The sequence below is a fragment of the Coregonus clupeaformis genome, chromosome 8 (assembly GCF_020615455.1).
Source record: "Coregonus clupeaformis isolate EN_2021a chromosome 8, ASM2061545v1, whole genome shotgun sequence".
In the NCBI taxonomy this organism is placed as follows: domain Eukaryota; kingdom Metazoa; phylum Chordata; class Actinopteri; order Salmoniformes; family Salmonidae; genus Coregonus; species Coregonus clupeaformis.
In genome coordinates this window covers 47,895,521-47,915,451 of record NC_059199.1, presented here as the reverse complement: position 1 = coordinate 47,915,451, position 19,931 = coordinate 47,895,521, and the positions used below count along the sequence as shown (strand labels likewise).

Sequence of the window (19,931 nt, the reverse complement as noted above, 5' to 3'; positions counted from 1 at the left end):
AAAGTGTTACTGTTTGTCTATGAGGGGAAAGAGAGGAAGTACAGCGGGACTGTCTACTTTCTGTTGTCTAGCTGGTAGAGAGCTGGGAGAGAGCTCCCTCCACTCTGAAATCGCACTGGTGAATGTACTACGCATGCGTGTGATTTTATGACTTTACAGTTACGTAGAGCAAATGTGCCACTCCTCTGCCTGCACTGAGCTGCTGGGAGACGCGGACTCAGAGCAGACAGAGAAGAAAGAAGAGATTTAGACACTAATAGTGTAGTCTGTTTGTTAAATCGACTGTTGTTTAACGATGAAACTATTTGCTTGAATTGAAAACTAGAGATATGTTGACGGATTAAAAATAAATAAAATAAAATGTTATTGAGCTATTTATACTATTCTTGAGTTAAGTTGTTTGCTTATTTTTTAGAGCGAATGTGACTAGAGGAGTATTGAATGGTTGAAATAACCCAGTGAGTGCATAAACTACTAAATTCTTGTCTGTTTCTTTGTTCTTCTGTGATATGAGAGACGATAAGAAGGAGGAGACAGAGAGAGAGAGGAAGTGCTGACGAGTGCATCATGCGACAGAGTGTGCTGCAACGGATCAAGTCAAATCAAGGCTAGTACTGTTCTATTCACAAAACGTACCTTCCCATAGAGGATATTTTGGGTGCCTAGCATATTTGATGTTATGACAATTTGACAAGGACTTGGCAACAGACTGATCAATTGATGTAATTAAGAATTGCATTTTGGAGTTTTTGTGCATGAGTGGGTTTGATTAGAGTTGAGGGGGAAATCGAGTACTGACATTATTCTGTAAAATTAATTGGGTGCTTATTAAGCAATGGGGTTTGTGAGTGCTGTAGTGTTGCAGGATTAGAGGTCTTTATTTTTTGGATTGCTCTAAGGTGACTACTTTCATTTATTTCCTGATCTGATGTGGTAAGATGGCCACTAATCAATAATTTGGTAAAATAAAATAAAATAAAATAAATTGATACAAATAAATAAATTGATGAATAAATTAATTGATTAATTAATTAATTTGGGGAAGAAAAAAACAAAATAAAAATAAAAAAGAGGGAACTATAAGCTACATAGTCTAAAAAAATTAAATAATTCACAATAAAGGAATATAAAAGAGTTGTTACAAGGGGGAAAAAGGACATAAAAACTATGAAAGTAATTACTCCTGTAGATGTAGTAGAAAATAGTAATCCTTTAGTTAATGGTATTGCAAGGTTATCTGGAAAAGGGAATAAACGTTGGCCTGACATTGAACAACCATGGCTAGTGGAAGGGACTTTTAACCCTGACGTCATCAAGCAGAAACGACCCTAAAGATGAATCCAAACTCCAAAATTAAGAAGAAAACGAGATGTCTGGAAACTAAGGGTGGAGTGAGGTTCAGGAAGATGGAACTTGAAGAAGATGAAGATGATGATGATGATCAGAGTGATTGAGAAGAGATCATGGGTGGATATGACCCTGTGATTAGACGGAGGTTGGCCAGAGCGGAAAGAAGGGGTGATGGATGTTTGAAGAAGAAGAATACAAGATATTCTAGTTCTGATGAAAGCGAAGATGGAGAAAGTGATGAAGATTTGGAGATTAAAGGTGCTTTATGTTCAAGAGGATTTTATCCTACAATGACTAGCACAGAAGAAATAGAAAGAGATATAGACTGATGCGTATCATGCCTGGATAAAGCGAATAATTTAGAAGAAGTAAGAACTGAAAAGAACAACTCAAGAAGCTGAAGATACAGAAGAGAAGAAAAAACTGCTGAGAAAAGGATCCCAAGAATTGGAGAAGAATAATACATTGAGGAAAGGAAAGAGAGCACAAGTAAGAAGATGATGGAAGATGATATTTCGAGGACAGAACTTAGAATATAAGCCTTTGCAAAATACTGATATGTCAGATATACTTGAGAAGCTGTCTACTCTTCAAGATGGAGCATATCCTTGGATTTCAAAATTGGAAGAAATTACGGTGGGAACACAGTCAGCCATAGGACATTTACATTTACGTAATTTAGCAGACGCTCTTATCCAGAGCGACTTACAGTTAGTGAATACATATATATTTTTTTATATATACTGGCCCCCCGTGGGAATCGAACCCACAACCCTGGCGTTGCAAACGCCATGCTCTATCAACTGAGCTACATCCCTGGGAGACATAGGAGACATTAAGAGACTTTTGGCTAATCTCTTTGGGATTCCAGATATGGAAGAAATATTTCAGAGAGCGGGACTTAATAGATATGTGGGGACTGAAGTGAATGACTCTGAATTGTTGGCTGCAAGTAGGAATCGGCTGTGGAGAGCACTGAAAGATACGTTTCCAACAAATGTGCAAATTGACAACATTCTGACTGATCCACTAGGACAACAAGAAAATCTGAGAGCCTATGTGTCAAGAGTTCATCAAGGGAGAAATATTGCTGGAAATGATCCAGATGTGAGTCAAATTGAGAAGTCAATTTTGAGAGCTAAACTGCAGATGGGACTGCCCTCACAAGTAAGGAGCAAACTGGCAGAGGTGGTTGGACTTGGAAGCATGACAAAAGGTGTCTATAGAGATCATATAGCCCATCAAGTGGATCTGTAGAGGAAAAAGGAACACAACTAGAAAGAACAGGACCAAGAAACTCTCAGAAAACTTGATGAAATACAACTGGGGGAGAAGAAGAAGGAGAAGAAATAAGCTTTGGTTATGAAGAATCAGTGTGCACCAAATCAACAATCACTACCACAGCTTCAACTGAACAAGGTCAAATGCAATTGTACCAGCCACAACTAGTGGTACAAGCTGTTTCATATCCATAGATAGTTTCTGGACTGAAAGAATTGGAGAGGAAGAGGATGAGAAGGCTTAGAAAGAGGAAGAGTAGGAAGATTTAAGCCATACTTCCAGCAATCTTGAGAAGTGTGTTATGATTGTGGACAGGTTGGTGACTTTGCTGTGAGTGTAATGGGCCAGAAGGAAACACAATAAATAATTTCAGAGGAAGATACAGGAGCAAGTGAAGATCATCTGGAGGACAGGTGAACCCTTATAGGGGCAAGGAGCAAGGATTCTAGGGGTGCATAGAAGATCCGAAAGGGGGGTGTCAGCTGGTAGCACCAGTTAGGGAAAAAAGATCCTACAATTGAAGTGAAAATAAACAACGGACCATTGGAAGTGATGATGGATAGCGGAAAGGCTTTTATCTGTGTTCAGCCTGAAGAGGTTACACATCTCACTATGTCAAATTAACTAATTAGGATAGGGATTTGAGGGAGTAAAACAGTTGATTACTCTTAAGGAACCAATTGAGCTCTGCTATGAAAATTTGAAAATTACAATACCCATACTGGTATCAGAACATATACCTATTGCATTGTTGGGAAGAGATGCATTGTGGAAATTGAATTGTACAATAAGATGTACACCAGACAGCTGTCTGGTAGAAGTGCCAAAGGAAAAGGTTTACCAATAGTTAATGATGGAAGAGAATTGGGGGATTTGGAGGAGTGAAGATCAGCGATTTCTGAAAATGATGATTTTGGCTCAAGGACAAGGAGAGTCATAAACTGTACGGAAGACAAATGAATCTGTTTGAAGTGTGAAGATGGATTGAGAATCTATTAAAGAGGAGATGTTGCAAAAAGTTCAAGAATGTTTGTGATATCAAAGTAGTACTGATATTGGATTTGTGAAATCAGCCCAATTGAGGTGAAAGTTGAACTTCGACGAGGAGCCAGACCTCCTTGGAAGAATCAGTATCCATTGAAAGATGAAGCAATCCAAGGGTTTGAACCAGAAATTGAAGAACTTTCAAAAGCAGGTGTTTTGAAGACAAAATAAAAAATCCTTAGAGTAGCAATCAATTGTTGTTTTGGGAGAAACCATGAGGGGTTGATAGTAGCGCCTCTAGACCTATTAGGTCTGATGATTTAGGAAGCTAGGGATTAGCTAATGTTGCAAGGGGGGAGATTAGGAGAAAGATTACAAAGGAGTAGGGTTTTTGGGAACCATATTTGCTTGAAAAGATTGACTATATCATAGGAAGGAGGACAATCTGTCTGAAAAGTGATGTTTAAAAGGGGGTGACTGTTATTCTTGGTTACATTCCTACACCAAGAGGGGAATAAGATGTGAAACTAAGCTAAAAGATGCTCAATTGTTTGCCAAGTTTTTGTGTAAAGAAGTCATAAGCAGGTGGGGACTTCCGGATCAAATATCCTAAAAAAAATTAGTGGGAAAGGAATTTGTGGATAAATCAGTGAAATGGTTTTTGAAAAATTAGAGGGAAAGGAATTTGTGGATAAATCAGTGAAATGGTCTTTGGGAAAAAATTTGGGGAAAAGTCAGACTAAAAAGTTATGAAAACTAGGGTTGAAGGAACTCTAGGATAGTCAGCTCAGTTTCAATGTTAGTAGTAAGAGAGAGAGAACAGTGGGGAAGGGAAATTTAGAGTTCAGTGGGAAGATAGATATGGTAGGAGTTTAGATCTGTTAGGAGCAGTTGCATTGAGAAAGTATGCGTTGTTGAATGATAAGAGAAGAGTGAAGATTGAGGGTGATTGCAGTATCTATATTTACAATTCCCAGCAGGGGGATCAAGGTGATTATAAATGTATTTGTTATAATCAACAGTTTGAAAGTGAGGGAGTAGAGTTGGGACTGAGAGTTAATGTAGTGACACTAGTGGTGATAGATGGAAATACAAGTAAAGAGTTCAAAGCTTTAGGGAGAATGGATGAATAAACAACAATGACATCAACATTTCAGCCTATTATAACAACAGTGAGAAGCAATTCAACTCTTTCAACATTGACAGTTATTAAAGCTATAAATGTATCACATTTGATTACAAGGGAGCCAATTGCTCCAGCACCAATTTTAGAGGAAAAGACTGTCATTAGGGTTAGGATGGGTGGTACAGCTCATTTTCCTTGTAGATGTGAGAGAAGGAATGTGTAGAGGTGAGATTCCTCTCATGTGGAGAGATAATTATGGAGAAGAAGTGTTGTTATGAGGACAAGAAGTAGAAGCTGTTTCATCTAGTGAAAGGAAGTATATTTTGTAAAATGATATGAAGTGGAAGAGGGTTATGAGTGATTGCTAACTTATTTTGAGTAATGTTACAGGGAAAGATTAGGGAGAATACTATCATGGAGGTACAGGATGAGTTCTTTGATTTTGATGGAAGACAAGAAGATATATCTGATCAATACTGTTCGTTAGGGAAGAGAGAAACTAAATGGAAGGCATATGGATTTGATTTTTCTGTTTGCAAATTAAAGATGGATGGGCAGGTAGGAATCTTTGGTTCAAGCAGTTAACTCATACTGTAAGATCAGTGAGGAATCTTGAGGGTCCATGTCTGTTGAGAATTCCAGCACTAGGAACATGGGGTTGAATCTTAGAGAAGGTAGCTAAACCTCTATCAAGTATGTGTAAATCTTATGCTTTATTATGGCTGTTGTATCAGCAACAATCACTAAGAGATAAAATAATGTTGTTGTGGAAGCATTTGTTTAGGCCTAGGTTTAAGTGTTATTGGTTAAGTGAATTAACCTATGTGAATTTGTTAGATAGGAAGGAAAATCAGTTAACAGCGCTTCATGAAGAATTGGAGGGGAAACCAGTGAGGGCTAAAAGCTGTTTTTGTTTAAATAAAACATATGATGGAAAGGGGATGTTTAGGGGAATAGCAGATGGTGATGATTATATGATGACTTTGGGGTAAGCAGGAACATAAGGTTAGTAATGAGAAATATAATATAACTTTTGATGTTTCATTTAGTAAGAAGAGAAGGACTTTGATGGAGAGAGAAGTTTTGCATGGTAATGTGACTATTGGGAATTTTAGAAACATCTGGGGTTTGTGGTGAGAGAATATATTCTTACCCTATGGATGGAAAGGATGTTGTTACATGTTGAAGTTGAAGCTTCCATATGAGGTTTTTAAAATTAAAAGAGGGGAAGCTCGGGGAAAGAGATAAATCTGATTCTGAAAGAGAGAAGTTTAATAGTCTGGGAAGCCTACCATTGGAGGATAAGTCTAGGAGAGAAGTGGGGACTTGGATTTTTTCCATGGTATGGTGTAAAATTTTGGGGAGATAACATAGATAATATTACCTACAATTTGAAGGGTTTTGAAAATGAAACGATAAGAGGGTTTAACCTTCTGTCAAGACTCAAAGGAGTATTGATGGATAGATATCAATTTTGAATTTTTCACATGGTTTTAAATATTATGGTGATTTTGGTATTTTGTGATGAATCAAAGGGGGGAAATGGAATGTGATTCATTTTATATATCATTTTTAGTTGATATTGATGTTTTAATTTGAATGTGTTGTTTTGCAAAAGATACTGTTTGGTCTTTTCTTTTCTTCCAGAAGCATATGGGGGAATGTGTAGAGGGGATTCAAATACTCAAACATGGACAATATGAAGGGACAATATGAAAGGACAATATGAAGGGACTGGAGGAAGTGGAACAAGGAAGGTGATGTGTGGAAAGGTTCAGATTCCATCATCGAAGTAGCATTGGAAGTCGACACTGCTGAGGAGATGAAGTGTAGTGGACTACATTCCAGTGTCTGCAATGATATATAGACATATTTGCATGTGTAATACATAATTTGTGTCATATTCTTTCTGTATTCATTTTTGAAGAATGATATTTGCTGTTATTGGGTACATGTGGGGATCTCAGATGTTTTTGTTTATTTCGTGGATGCTTAGGGATATTGGGTCTAGGCAGGGATAGAGAGAATCCACAGGAGGGTCCGATGGGTCGACCAGCCTGAATGTGGACATTTTTTATTGTATTTTGTTTGCTGAGGCTTTCATGTGTATTCAAATTGCATCATAGTTTAAAATGCATTGATAAAGATTTATGAATTGATCTGGAGTACTTAGGTGGTTGCCTGGGGCAGAGGGGCCGTGAGAGAATTTTACTGTCTTGATTGATGGAGGGATATTTGGAAAGAAAGCTGCCAGACAGGTTTTTCGCTCTCACACTCCATAAAGATTTGTTCATATTTCATAGAAATGTATTCACACTCCATAGAGATTTGTTCGTATTTCATAGAAATGTATTTACACTCCATAGAAAAAGGTGTTTACTCCCCATAAAATTTGGTTAATTGTTAAAAGTTACTCAATAAGAGAAAAATTGTTATTTGTCATAATCCTATTCTTTTTGTTTTCGAGACTTAATTCGTCTCGAAGGGGGGAAATATGTGGTATCTGAGGAATTTATGACTTTGCTAATGGTTTCAAATGGTTTTAGAGGATGTTGACTCAGCTTAAGGGAGCATCTGGGGAGTAGTTCTATAGGGGCACCCTAAAGCCGAGGAAGTCTGTTAGGTGGAGTCCTGGAATTGGTCTGTAGGGGAAAACACCCATATTATGTTACATAGGGCATAGGATATAAATACCACGGTTAAAACAAAGGAGGACAGAACAACATATTATTTTGAGTCCGTTGTTCTCCAGATGCCTGCAGATGTCTGTAAACTTACGCTGAAATCTTGTGATATAAATAAACCTTTATAATCAAAGTACAGTGTAAGCGGACTCCTTGGTCTCACAGCATAATTAGCATTATTATTTAGATACAACATCCTGTTGGAAGGTGAACCTTCGCCCGAGTCTGAGGTCCTGAGCGCTTTGGAGTAGGTTTTCAGTGGGTCCTCAGATCCTCAAAACATTCTACAGATGCACCATCGAGAGCATCCTGACTGGTTGCATCACCGCCTGGTATGGCAACTGCTTGGCCTCCGACCGCAAGGCACTACAGAGGGTAGTGCGTACGGCCCAGTACATCACTGGGGCCAAGCTTCCTGCCATCCAGGACCTCTATACCAGGCGGTGTCCGAGGAAGGCCCTCAAAATTGTCAAAGATTCCAGCCACCCTAGTCATAGACTGTTCTCTCTGCTACCGCACGGCAAGCGGTACCGGAGTGCCAAGTCTAGGTCCAAAAGACTTCTCAACAGCTTCTACCCCCAAGCCATAAGACTCCTGAACAGCTAATCATGGCTACCCAAACTTTTTGCACTGCCCCCCCACCCCCACCCCATCTTTTTACGCTGCTGCTACTCTGTTAATTATTTATGCATAGTCACTTTAACTCTACCCACATGTACATATTACCTCAACTACCTCAACTAGCCGGTGCCCCCGCACATTGGCTCTGCACCGGTACCCTCCTGTATATATAGCCTCCCTACTGTTATTTTATTTTACTTCTGCTCTATTTTTCTCAACACTTTTTTGTAGTTGTTTTATTTTACTTTTTTTATTAAAACATAAATGCATTGTTGGTTAAGGGCTGTAAGTAAGCATTTCACTGTAATGTCTACACCTGTTGTATTCGGCGCATGTGGCCAATACAATTTGATTTGATTTGATTTGATCAAGGATCTCTCTTTCCCTCGACCCTGACTAGTGTCCCAGTCCCTGCCGCTGAAAAACATCCCCACTGCATGATGCTGCCACCACCATGCTTCACCGTAGGGATGGTGCCAGGTTTCTTCCAGACGTGACACTTGGCATTCAGGCCAAAGAGTTCAATCTTGGTTTCATCAGACCTGAGAATCTTGTTTCTCATGGTCTGAGAGTCATTTAGGTGCCATTTGGCAAACTCCAAGCGGGCTGTCATGTGCCTTTTACTGAGGAGTGGCTTCTGTCTGGCCACTCTACCACAAAGGCCTGATTGGTGGAGTGCTGCAGAGATGGTTGTCCTTCTGGAAGGTTCTCCCATCTCCACAGAGGAACTCTGGAGCTCTGTCAGAGTGACCATCGGGTTCTTGGTCACCTCCTTGACCAAGGCCCTTCTCCCCCGATTACTCAGTTTGGCCGGGCTGCCAGCTCTAGGAAGAGTCTTGGATGTTACAAATGATGGAGGCCACTGTGTTCTTGGGGACCTTCAATGCTGCAGACATTTTTTGGTACCCTTCCCACGACACAATCCTGTCTCAGAGCTCTACAGACAATTCCTTCGACCTCATGGCTTGGTTTTTGCTCTGACATGCACTGTCAACTGTGGGACCTTATATAGACAGGTGTGTGCCTTTCCAATTCATGTCCAATCAATTGAATTTACCACAGGTGGACTCCAGTCAAGTTGTAGAAACATCTCATGGATGATCAATGGAAACAGGATGCACCTGAGCTCAATTTCGAGTCTCATAGCAAAAGGGTCTGAATACTAATATAAATTAGGTCTTTCTGTTTTTATTTTTAATACATTTCCCGAAATTTCTAAAAACCTGTTTTCACTCTGTCATTATGGGGTATTGTGTGTAGATTGATGAGGAACATTTTTAATTTAATCAGTTTTAGAATAAAGCTGTAACGTACCAAAATGTGGAAAAAGGGATCGGGTCTGAATACTTTCTGAATGCACTGTATAAAGTGTAGTCTCTGTGGTATGAGCTCAAAAGACTCTAGTCCAAGAGTGTATTACTAATTGGTTTCCAACCAAACGGGACATGAGCTTGTAACCAGAGGACTGCTGATGTCATCTCCCCTGCTTCCATCCTCTCAATTGGTGTGTGTGTTTTAATTTTCTCACAAAACATGGACAGTAAAATTACATTCCATTCTACTGTATTTAATATTCTCAGTTCTTATTGGCAGTCAGAGATACCCATTTTATGAAAACACCTCTGTGTGATTGTCATAACAGCCAGGGTTGGGAAGTAACTGATTACATTTAATCAGTTACATGTATTCAGATTACAAAAAACCTGTAACGGTAATCAGTTACTTTACCAGCAAAAATGTCGTAATCAGATTACAGATACTTTTGAAAAACTAGATGATTACTCCTTGGATTACTTTTATATTCAGAAAGGATGTTTGCGGAAAATAATACATTATGACACCTTTCTGTTTTCTCAATGACATTCAATTCAGCATTGGAAAAAAGGCGCAAGTTTAAGTTTGTTCCACCTGAGCGAGTCCGACCACAAGTCAGAGATGGCTACGATGACAAACCAAATGCGTTTGATGGATCCATTTTGTCTTCTTCTAATGCCTCTTAAGGGGAAAGTAATCCAAAAGTAATCAGGTTATGTTACTGAGTTTGAGTAATCCAAAAGTTATAGTACTGATTACCATTTTGGACAGGTAACTTGTAACTGTAATGGATTACATATAGAAAGTAACCTACCCAACCCTGATAACAACTGGGTGGCTGCGGCCATACCAAACAGACAGAATACTATAGCAACCACATTAAAGGCTGGATGAACCCAATGAAAGCCAAAGAGGAAGACACCAGGAAACAGAGGCTCTGTGTGGGAGATCCCATCATCTACAGTGGGTGCCCAATTTGAGCCGCGTAGGAAAGCTTTGTCCTTCCACCCACACCCCCCTACACACACACACTCTCTATCTCACGCTCTCTCTCTATTTTATTCTTGTTCATATTTGTGATTTTTCATTTAGGTATCTTTCACCTCTTGTCCAGATGGGAGAAAGCAGTGTGAAGCGTAAAGGAATGAAAAAGCCTAAAGCTTTATATGATTCTGTTTGTAATATCATTGGAGTACTCTGTTCTGCCATCAAACCAACTGCAACTTCCTTGTCTACCACTGCAGTCTCTGCACTGCTGAGTTCCTCAGAGGAATTTTTAGTAGCAGTTAGTCCAGTGATGCATAATGAGGACAGTGCAGGAAGGTGGAGCGTTGTGTCCCCCAATGCAGTCCTGGCTCCTGTCTGTTTATCCCATCTCCCTCTCTGAGTGAGCGCATGTGCTCTCTGCTATCGCCCCACGTCATCATTATCTGTCTGACTGTCTGCGCTGCCTCAACCCAACGACAGTAAAGACAACAGTTCGTACCATGAGGATTACTGTTTAACTAGGCACAGTATTCTTCCTCAAACATGGTCGGTTCCCACAGCATCACACGTCTATTCCCAGTATGTGTTCTCACAGTCGACTCTGGCTCACTGACTGACTAATTGACTGAGCTTCAGGCAGATGCCAGAGAATCACGGAACAATAGACACAGATTTCCACAGATTTTTTGCAATAAAGATCATGAGGAACCTGTAACTTTGTATTGGGGCACATTGTAGGACATGCAGCAAGTCGCATCACTGTAATGGGATTAGGGTTGCAAAATTCCGGGAACGTTCAATAAATTCCCTGGTTTTCCAGAAATCCCCTTTGGAGGACTTTGGAATCAGAAGTGAATAAGCAGGAAATCTGAAAACCTCCTAACTGGGATTTCGGGAAAACCAGGGAATTTATTGAATGTTTCTGGAATTTTCCAACCCTGGATGGGATATCTCATTCATGTAGTGTCATAACCACATTTTTCTCCTTCAGTTTCTTTTCACATGAATCACCCAATAAAAGTCAGTGCAGCCGTCCGACTGTGTGACAATATCACTCCCTAACCTAATGTACTGTACCATCCACATGGATAACCCCATAGAATTAGAATGATTTCCACAACAACACTTTGGCATTGCATAACTGTTTCAAAGAGTTGAATGACAAAGGGTCAATACTCAAGTCTCGATAGGTCACATACCACTGACATATACACACATTTATCAACAGAAAAAACAGAAATAAATCAGTGACTATGATGATTACATTACATTAAATTATTTTCATATGTATTTTACAGCCAAATAAATAATTGAAACTTCTTTGAGTTAATAGAGAGTTTTATTTGGTAGTTAAAAATGTTAACTATTAAAAATACTTGTTAATAAAAGATACAAATAAATGTCATTAAACCCAGAGCTACAGTATTATCATGGCATCCATGTTCAACTGATAAAGCGCTAAAGCAAATAATAAACGTTTACTAGGGTACCGCATTTGTGATATCCCTTCATGCTATGTTCAAAGACATTCTAGTATGGAGCCTAAGTAAGTAGGCTAGGCCTACATGGTGAAATCTTTCAAATCAAGCAGATATGTATAGATCGCCTAATATCTTCCAACAATGTCTTTAGGTAAAAATGTAATTAGGTCATTTTAATCTATAGGGCATTACTACTGGTAATTCACATTTCCATTTCCCAACAGTACACTTACATTTCCCACCATCACAATACAAAGATAAACGTCTTTCAAACCCAGCAGTTCTTTATTAAGGACTGCATGGTCTCACTGTCAAGACAAAACTGCTCCCGATAACCATCCTCTTCCAACAAACACAGACAATCTCTCGAACAACAATAACAACAACAACAACAACAACAAACACTCAGCCCACAGAACCATCTTGGCATGGCAGCTTTGAGTGGGCCTGAATTCTAGTGAAGGTGCCAACCGCTGCAATGCATGGTGATGGAGCGCATCACTGCAGCCTGCTCTGGTTCTCTTCCTCTCTCTCCCCCATCTCTCTGGTCCAGTTGACGGGTCACACTGTCTGACTGTTCAGGGAGCATTCTCTTTTAGATGGACCTTCTCCGCCATCCTCCGGGCGCTGTAGAAGGACACACTGATGCCCACCGTGGCCATCGTCATGGCGATCTGGTTGATGAACCTGTTCTGCGGCTGTATGTGGACTTCACCTGAGACCTGTCTCTGCCAGGGGGAAGAAACGCGCAAACCCACACATACACACACACACAAACAAACACACATACCCACACACACGAGGTCTGGTCAATTTATATTGGCATTAGTTCACACAGCCCCCACTGTTTTTGAACTGTGAAACAATCCTGTTCTGTTGTTGCCTACTTTTCAAGTTGCCTTTACAGAACAATATACGCTGGCACCCACTATGAATATTTGAACAAGGAAATTATGGATTTGAGTTAAGGACACACACTGTTCTTTCCACACACAGTAGAAAGGGCACTGATCACAAAGGCAGTAGACAGGAAACAGTGTCCCAGAGGTTGCCTGTCTCTCATATTTACAGTTCTCATCGGACAGGTCCACACCACGGTAACACAATTCTGGAAGTAGAGGCCTAAGCATTGTTGTTCACTAATTTACTCCAATTAGGGAAGGGGTGGTGGGGTTGGAAAGTAATAAAGGGACATTAATTTTTTTTAAGGATATGTATATGTATGTGTATGTATGTATGTATGTATGTATGTATGTATGTATGTATGTATGTATGTATGTATGTATGTATGTATGTATGTATGTATGTATGTGTGTATATATATATATTTACGAGAAAAAAAAACATATGGGGGATTGGAAGTGATGCAGACAATTACATTGATGGAAGTTACAATCTATCTGCAATATTAAAGCTGATCTACCCCCTAAAAAAATATATACAAAAATAAAAATAAAAACACAACTCTGTTTCCTGAATAAGTCTTTGGTCTTCTTTTATTCACATCCGTGAGGCAGGCATGCAAGATAATACACTGACTTCAAAATGACCCTTTATTTAAGAAAGTACAATTCAGCAGAAGCTTCAAATGATATGAGCTGGTTCATTCAGTGAGAAAAGCAGTCATACGGGTTGTATTATATAATCACTTAAGGTCTGCATCAGTAGTTCACTATGAAATGTTAATGTCCACTTTTCACTGTGTTGTTATCCATCACAACTAGCCTACAGTACAATGGATCACTATGCTAATATATCAACTTATCAACTTTCCAAATCAACTCTAAAAACAAACAGTGTGTGCAGGAAATAAGCTACAAACCAAGGTTTCAAATCATCCCTAGATAGACAAGCACACACACCTGGAGGAGATGGAAGTATCCAGGGGTCAGGCGTCCCAGTCTAATGAACATGTCTGCGACTGTGAGTTCTCAGACAAGTCTAGCATCTGCCTGCAGAGAAAACATCAAATATAAATATAATCACCAGAGTCCTCAGTAGATACAGTAGAACACACTGAAAAATTAAGTTTTAAATACTAGACTCAATAAGCAAGCTCTCTTCCCATATTAACCCAAAAGCACAAACACAAAGTCACCTGACTCAACCTTGGAGGTAAACACGCTAATCAAAAATATGTTCCACTGTTAACATACAGACGAATAAGGACCAGAATGATATTCTAAGACAATTATCAAAGGACAGTACATTCATAACTACACTGAACAAAAATATAAATGGATTTCACATGACTGGGCAGCAGCGCCAGCCATGGGTGGGCCTGGAAGGGCATAGGACCACCCACTTGGGAGCCAGGCCCACCCACTGTGGAGCCAGGCCCAGCCAGTCAGACTGAGTTTTTCCCCAGAAAAGGGCTTTATTACAGACAGAAATACTCCTCAGCTTCATCAGCTGTTCGGGTGGCTGGTCTCAGATGATCCCGCAGGTGAAGAAGCCGGATGTGGAGGTCCTGGGCTGGCATGGTTACACGTGGTCTGAGGTTGTGAGGCCGGTTGGACATACCGACAAATTCCCTAAAGCGACTTTGGGGGCGGCTTATGGTAGAGAAATGAACATTAAATTATCTGGCAACAGCTCTGGTGGACATTCCTGCAGTCAGCATGCCAGTTGCACGCTCCTTCAAAATCTGTGGCATTGTGTTGTGTGACAAAACTGCACATTTTAGAATAGCCTTTTATTGTCCCCAGCACAAGGTGCACCGGTGTAATAATCATGCTGTTTAATCAGCTTATTGATATGCCACACCTGTCAGGTGGATGGATTATCTTGGCAAAGGAGAAATGCTCACTAACAGGGATGTAAACAAATTTGTGCACAAAGTTTGAGAGAAATAAGCTTTTTGTGCGTATCGGAAATGTATGGGATCTTTTATTTCAGCTCATGAAACATGGGACCAACACTTTACATGTTGCGTTTATATTTTTGTTCAGTATACTTGCAGGCCAGGATAAACAAAGAAAGCCCTAATTGGGGGCTATTTGTGGTGGATACCGTAGGGTAAGTTGCTCCAATACAACGTTAAAGGTCCAATGCAGCCATTTTGACCTCAATATCAAATCATTTCTGGGTAACAATTAAGTACCTTACTGTGATTGTTTTCAATTAAAATGGTCAAAAAGAAACAAAAATAGCTTCTTAGCAAACAGCAATTTCTCAAGCAAGAATTTTGCTAGGAGTGGTCTGAGTGGGAAACATATTGGGTGTACGGAACCTATTGGGTGTACGCTGATAAGCTGTAGAAAGACTTGTTCATAAATTAATATATTATTTCTACAGCTTATCAGCGTACACCCAATATGTTCCCCCTGTTGATTATGCATTATGCATTATGGTTGAACCAAAAGATTACATGTAACAAACATTTAAAGAAATTGGAAACAATTAAATATATATGTGAAATTAAATTAAATAATAATGTATGTTGATACAAATATTATGTACAATATCTAATTATGTTTCCATATGATAACAATAGCCTAATATATTCAATATGCTGTAAACTATTGTCTTTTAACAGTTTCACTCAATTCATTCTAATCAATCTAATAATTATGACTCACCCCTCAACATTGTAATTGGTTGCACTAATTGCACTGTTTGTCTACATAACCTGGTTCAAGCATTCATGACATTATACTGAAGAAGGCACAGTGATGCCGAAACGTTGGTGTTTTACCCAATAAATTAATAGAGTTTATACAGTGGGCAGAACAAGTATTTGATACACTGCCGATTTTGCAGGTTTTCCTACTTACAAAGCATGTAGAGGTCTGTACTTTTTATCATAGGTACACTTCAACTGTGAGAGACGGAATCTAAAACAAAAATCCAGAAAATCACATTGTATGATTTTTAAGTAATTAATTTGCATTTTATTGCATGACATAAGTATTTGATACATCAGAAAAGCATAACTTAATATTTGGTACAGAAACCTTTGTTTGCAATTACAGAGATCATAAGTTTCCTGTAGGTCTTGACCAGGTTTGCACACACTGCAGCAGGGATTTTGGCCCACTCCTCCATACAGACCTTCTCCAGATCCTTCAGGTTTCGGGGCTGTCGCTGGGCAATATGGACTTTCAGCTCTCTCCAAAGATTTTCTATTGGGTTCAGGTCTGGAGACTGGCTAGGCCACTCCAGGACCTTGAGATGCTTCTTACAGAGCCACTCCTTAGTTGCCCTGGCTGTGTGTTTCGGGTCGTTGTCATGCTGGAAGACGCAGCCACGACCCATCTTCAATGCTCTTACTGAGGGAAGGAGGTTGTTGGCCAAGATCTCGCGATACATGGCCCCATCCATCTTCCCCTCAATACGGTGCAGTCGTCCTGTCCCCTTTGCAGAAAAGCATCCCCAAAGAATGATGTTTCCACCTCCATGCTTCACGGTTGGGATGGTGTTCTTGGGGTTGTACTCATCCTTCTTCTTCCTCCAAACACGGCGAGTGGAGTTTAGACCAAAAAGCTATTTTTATCTCATCAGACCACATGACCTTCTCCCATTCCTCCTCTGGATCATCCAGATGGTCATTGGCAAACTTCAGACGGGCCTGGACATGCGCTGGCTTGAGCAGGGGGACCTTGCGTGCGCTGCAGGATTTTAATCCATGACGGCGTAGTGTGTTACTAATGGTTTTCTTTGAGACTGTGGTCCCAGCTCTCTTCAGGTCATTGACCAGGTCCTGCCATGTAGTTCTGGGCTGATCCCTCACCTTCCTCATGATCATTGATGCCCCACGAGGTGAGATCTTGCATGGAGCCCGAGGGTGATTGACCGTCATCTTGAACTTCTTCCATTTTCTAATAATTGCGCCAACAGTTGTTGCCTTCTCACCAAGCTGCTTGCCTATTGTCCTGTAGCCCATCCCAGCCTTGTGCATGTCTACAATTTTATCCCTGATGTCCTTACACAGCTCTCTGGTCTTGGCCATTGTGGAGAGGTTGTAGTCTGTTTGATTGAGTGTGTGGACAGGTGTCTTTTATACAGGTAACGAGTTCAAACAGGTGCAGTTAATACAGGTAATGAGTGGAGAACAGGAGGGCTTCTTAAAGAAAAACTAACAGGTCTGTGAGAGCCGGAATTCTTACTGGTTGGTAGGTGATCAAATACTTATGTCATGCAATAAAATGCAAATTATTTAATTTTCTGGATTTTTGTTTTAGATTCCGTCTCTCACAATTGAAGTGTAACTATGATAAAAAATTACAGACCTCTACATGCTTTGTCAGTAGGAAAACCTGCAAAATCGTCAGTGTATCAAATACTTGTTCTCCCCACTGTATATATAGAATGTGCAACTCTCTTTATTTATTTTTATAGACATGGGATCCTACCACCACATTTTTCTAAGAGGGAACTAAACTCCTTGGCAACAATACCCAGCATAAACTTCTGTAGAATCCACTTTTAGAATCTCATGTCCATGCAATTTGTTCTGCAACAATGACTGCATTCATGTTGCATATTAGTACAGGAGTTAACCAGCAAATTACAAAAAAATGCAGCCCAAAGGTACACAAATGCTGCCAACAAAGCCTCTTTTATGTAATTTTCCACTGACCACCTATTTAGAATGGTGCCCTGGTTCTTACATCACAGCGAAACCAATGAGTCCTACACTTCAAACTCAAATTCAACATTTGAGAAAGACATTGCCCATTGGAGCTTTTACAGGCAGAGAATCAAGCAAACTTCAAGTCATGATGACAGCAAAATAACAAAACCAGTGATAACCATGACATGAGACCAATCCCACAATTGAGAAATAACTTCAGAAATTCCCTGAATTTTAGGAGAAAAGTAAAATATAATCTCACAGCATGGAGTTGGAGAGCCTTGGGCAGAGAGAGAGCGAGAGAGCGAGAGAGAGAGAGCGAGAGAGAGAGAGCGAGAGAGAGAGCGAGAGAGAGAGAGAGAGAGAGAGAGAGAGAGAGAGAGAGAGAGAGAGAGAGAGAGAAGTGATCCAGGAAAGGATCCAAAGGAATCCCGGTGAATCCTCACCTTCACCAAGCCCTGCAGCAGCAGCAGAACGCCCAGACACCATCCGAATCACCTGAAGAAAGTGAAATCCCGTGATACTGAGGAAGCTCCTATGTGCCCCTGGTCTTTGTACACCCCAGTCCCATCCAATGGGCTCAATGGACAGTCTCGCATAGACACACACACTCGCTCTACTGCATAAAATACTCTTTTGTCATCCAGTCAAAAAATGTGAGGGAGAGGGGAGTGTGCTTCTGCGCAGCATGGTCCACGCTTGAAGAAACATGTATGTTAACACGCTGCAGTGGTGTTATGTAAAACTTCGGACTCCTCTCCAAAACAGGACCCTATCCAATAGGATCCACTGCAAGAAGCATTCAATGATCCCAATGATCCCATTACGAGAACATACAGTGAGGGAAAAAAGTATTTGATCCCCTGTTGATTTTGTACGTTTGCCCACTGACAAAGAAATGATCAGTCTATAATTTTAATGGTAGGTTTATTTGAACAGTGAGAGACAGAATAACAACAAAGAAATCCAGAAAAACGCATGTCAAAAATGTTATAAATTGATTTGCATTTTAATGAGGGAAATAAGTATTTGACCCCTCTGCAAAACATGACTTAGTACTTGGTGTCAAAACCCTTGTTGGCAATCACAGAGGTCAGACATTTCTTGTAGTTGGCCACCAGGTTTGCACACATCTCAGGAGGGATTTTGTTCCACTCCTCTTTGCAGATCTTCTCCAAGTCATTAAGGTTTCGAGGCTGACGTTTGGCAACTCAAACCTTCAGCTCCCTCCACAGATTTTCTATGGGATTAAGGTCTGGAGACTGGCTAGGCCACTCCAGGACCTTAATGTGCTTCTTCTTGCGCTACTCCTTTGTTGCCTTGGCCATGTGTTTTGGGTCATTGTCATGCTGGAATACCCATCCATGACCCATTTTCAATGCCCTGGCTGAGGGAAGGAGGTTCTCACCCAAGATTTGACGGTACATGGCCCCGTCCATCGTCCCTTTGATGTGGTGAAGTTGTCCTGTCCCCTTAGCAGAAAAACACCCCCAAAGCATACTGTTTCCACCTCCATGTTTGACGGTGGGGATGGTGTTCTTGGGGTCATAGGCAGCATTCCTCCTCCTCCAAACACGGCGAGTTGAGTTGATGCCAAAGAGCTCCATTCTGGTCACATCTGACCACAACAGTTTCACCCAGTTCTCCTCTGAATCATTCAGATGTTCATTGGCAAACTTCAGACAGCCCTGTATATGTGCTTTCTTGAGAAGGGGGACCTTGCGGGCGCTGCAGGATTTCACGGCGTAGTGTTACCAATTGTTTTCTTGGTGACTATGGTCCCAGCTGCCTTGAGATCATTGACAAGATCCTCCCGTGTAGTTCTGGGCTGATTCCTCACCGTTCTCATGATCATTGCAACTCACGAGGTGAGATCTTGCATGGAGCCCCAGGCCGAGGGAGATTGACAGTTATTTTGTGTTTCTTCCATTTGCGAATAATCGCACCAACTGTTGTCACCTTCTCACCAAGCTGCTTGGCGATGGTCTTGTAGCCCATTCCAGCCTTGTGTAGGTCTACAATCTTGTCCCTGACATCCTTGGAGAGCTCTTTGGTCTTGGCCATGGTGGAGAGTTTGGAATCTGATTGATGAATTGCTTCTGTGGACAGGTGTCTTTTATACAGGTAACAAACTGAGATTAGGAGCACTCCCTTTAAGAGTGTGCTCCTAATCTCAGCTTGTTACCTGTATAAAAGACACCTGGGAGCCAGAAATCTTTCTGATTGAGAGGGGGTCAAATACTTATTTCCCTCATTAAAATGCAAATCAATTTATAACATTTTTGACATGCATTTTTTGGTTGTTATTCTGTCTCTCACTGTTCAAATAAACCTACCATTAAAATTATAGACTGATCATTTCTTTGTCAGTGGGCAAACGTACAAAATCAGCAGGGGATCAAATACTTTTTTCCCTCACTGTATCTGCCATTTCTGGAAGACTTCTTGCATTGTATATGTTCAAATGATTGTCTGAAGGTTTTGATGTTACATAAGGACTTTCCGTTTCTATGATGTCACTATAGGTT

At 40.5% G+C, this 19,931-nt stretch overlaps 1 long non-coding RNA gene across 1 annotated transcript; it reads right to left on the bottom strand.

The window, feature by feature from the left end:
* Positions 1 to 11,689: 11,689 nt before the first annotated feature.
* Positions 11,690 to 18,036, bottom strand: LOC121572874. Its single transcript, XR_006001929.1, has 3 exons — positions 17,850 to 18,036; positions 13,691 to 13,780; positions 11,690 to 12,556 (listed from the first exon to the last, which is right to left on the bottom strand). It is a non-coding gene; the product is annotated as an uncharacterized LOC121572874 (long non-coding RNA).
* Positions 18,037 to 19,931: the final 1,895 nt, after the last annotated feature.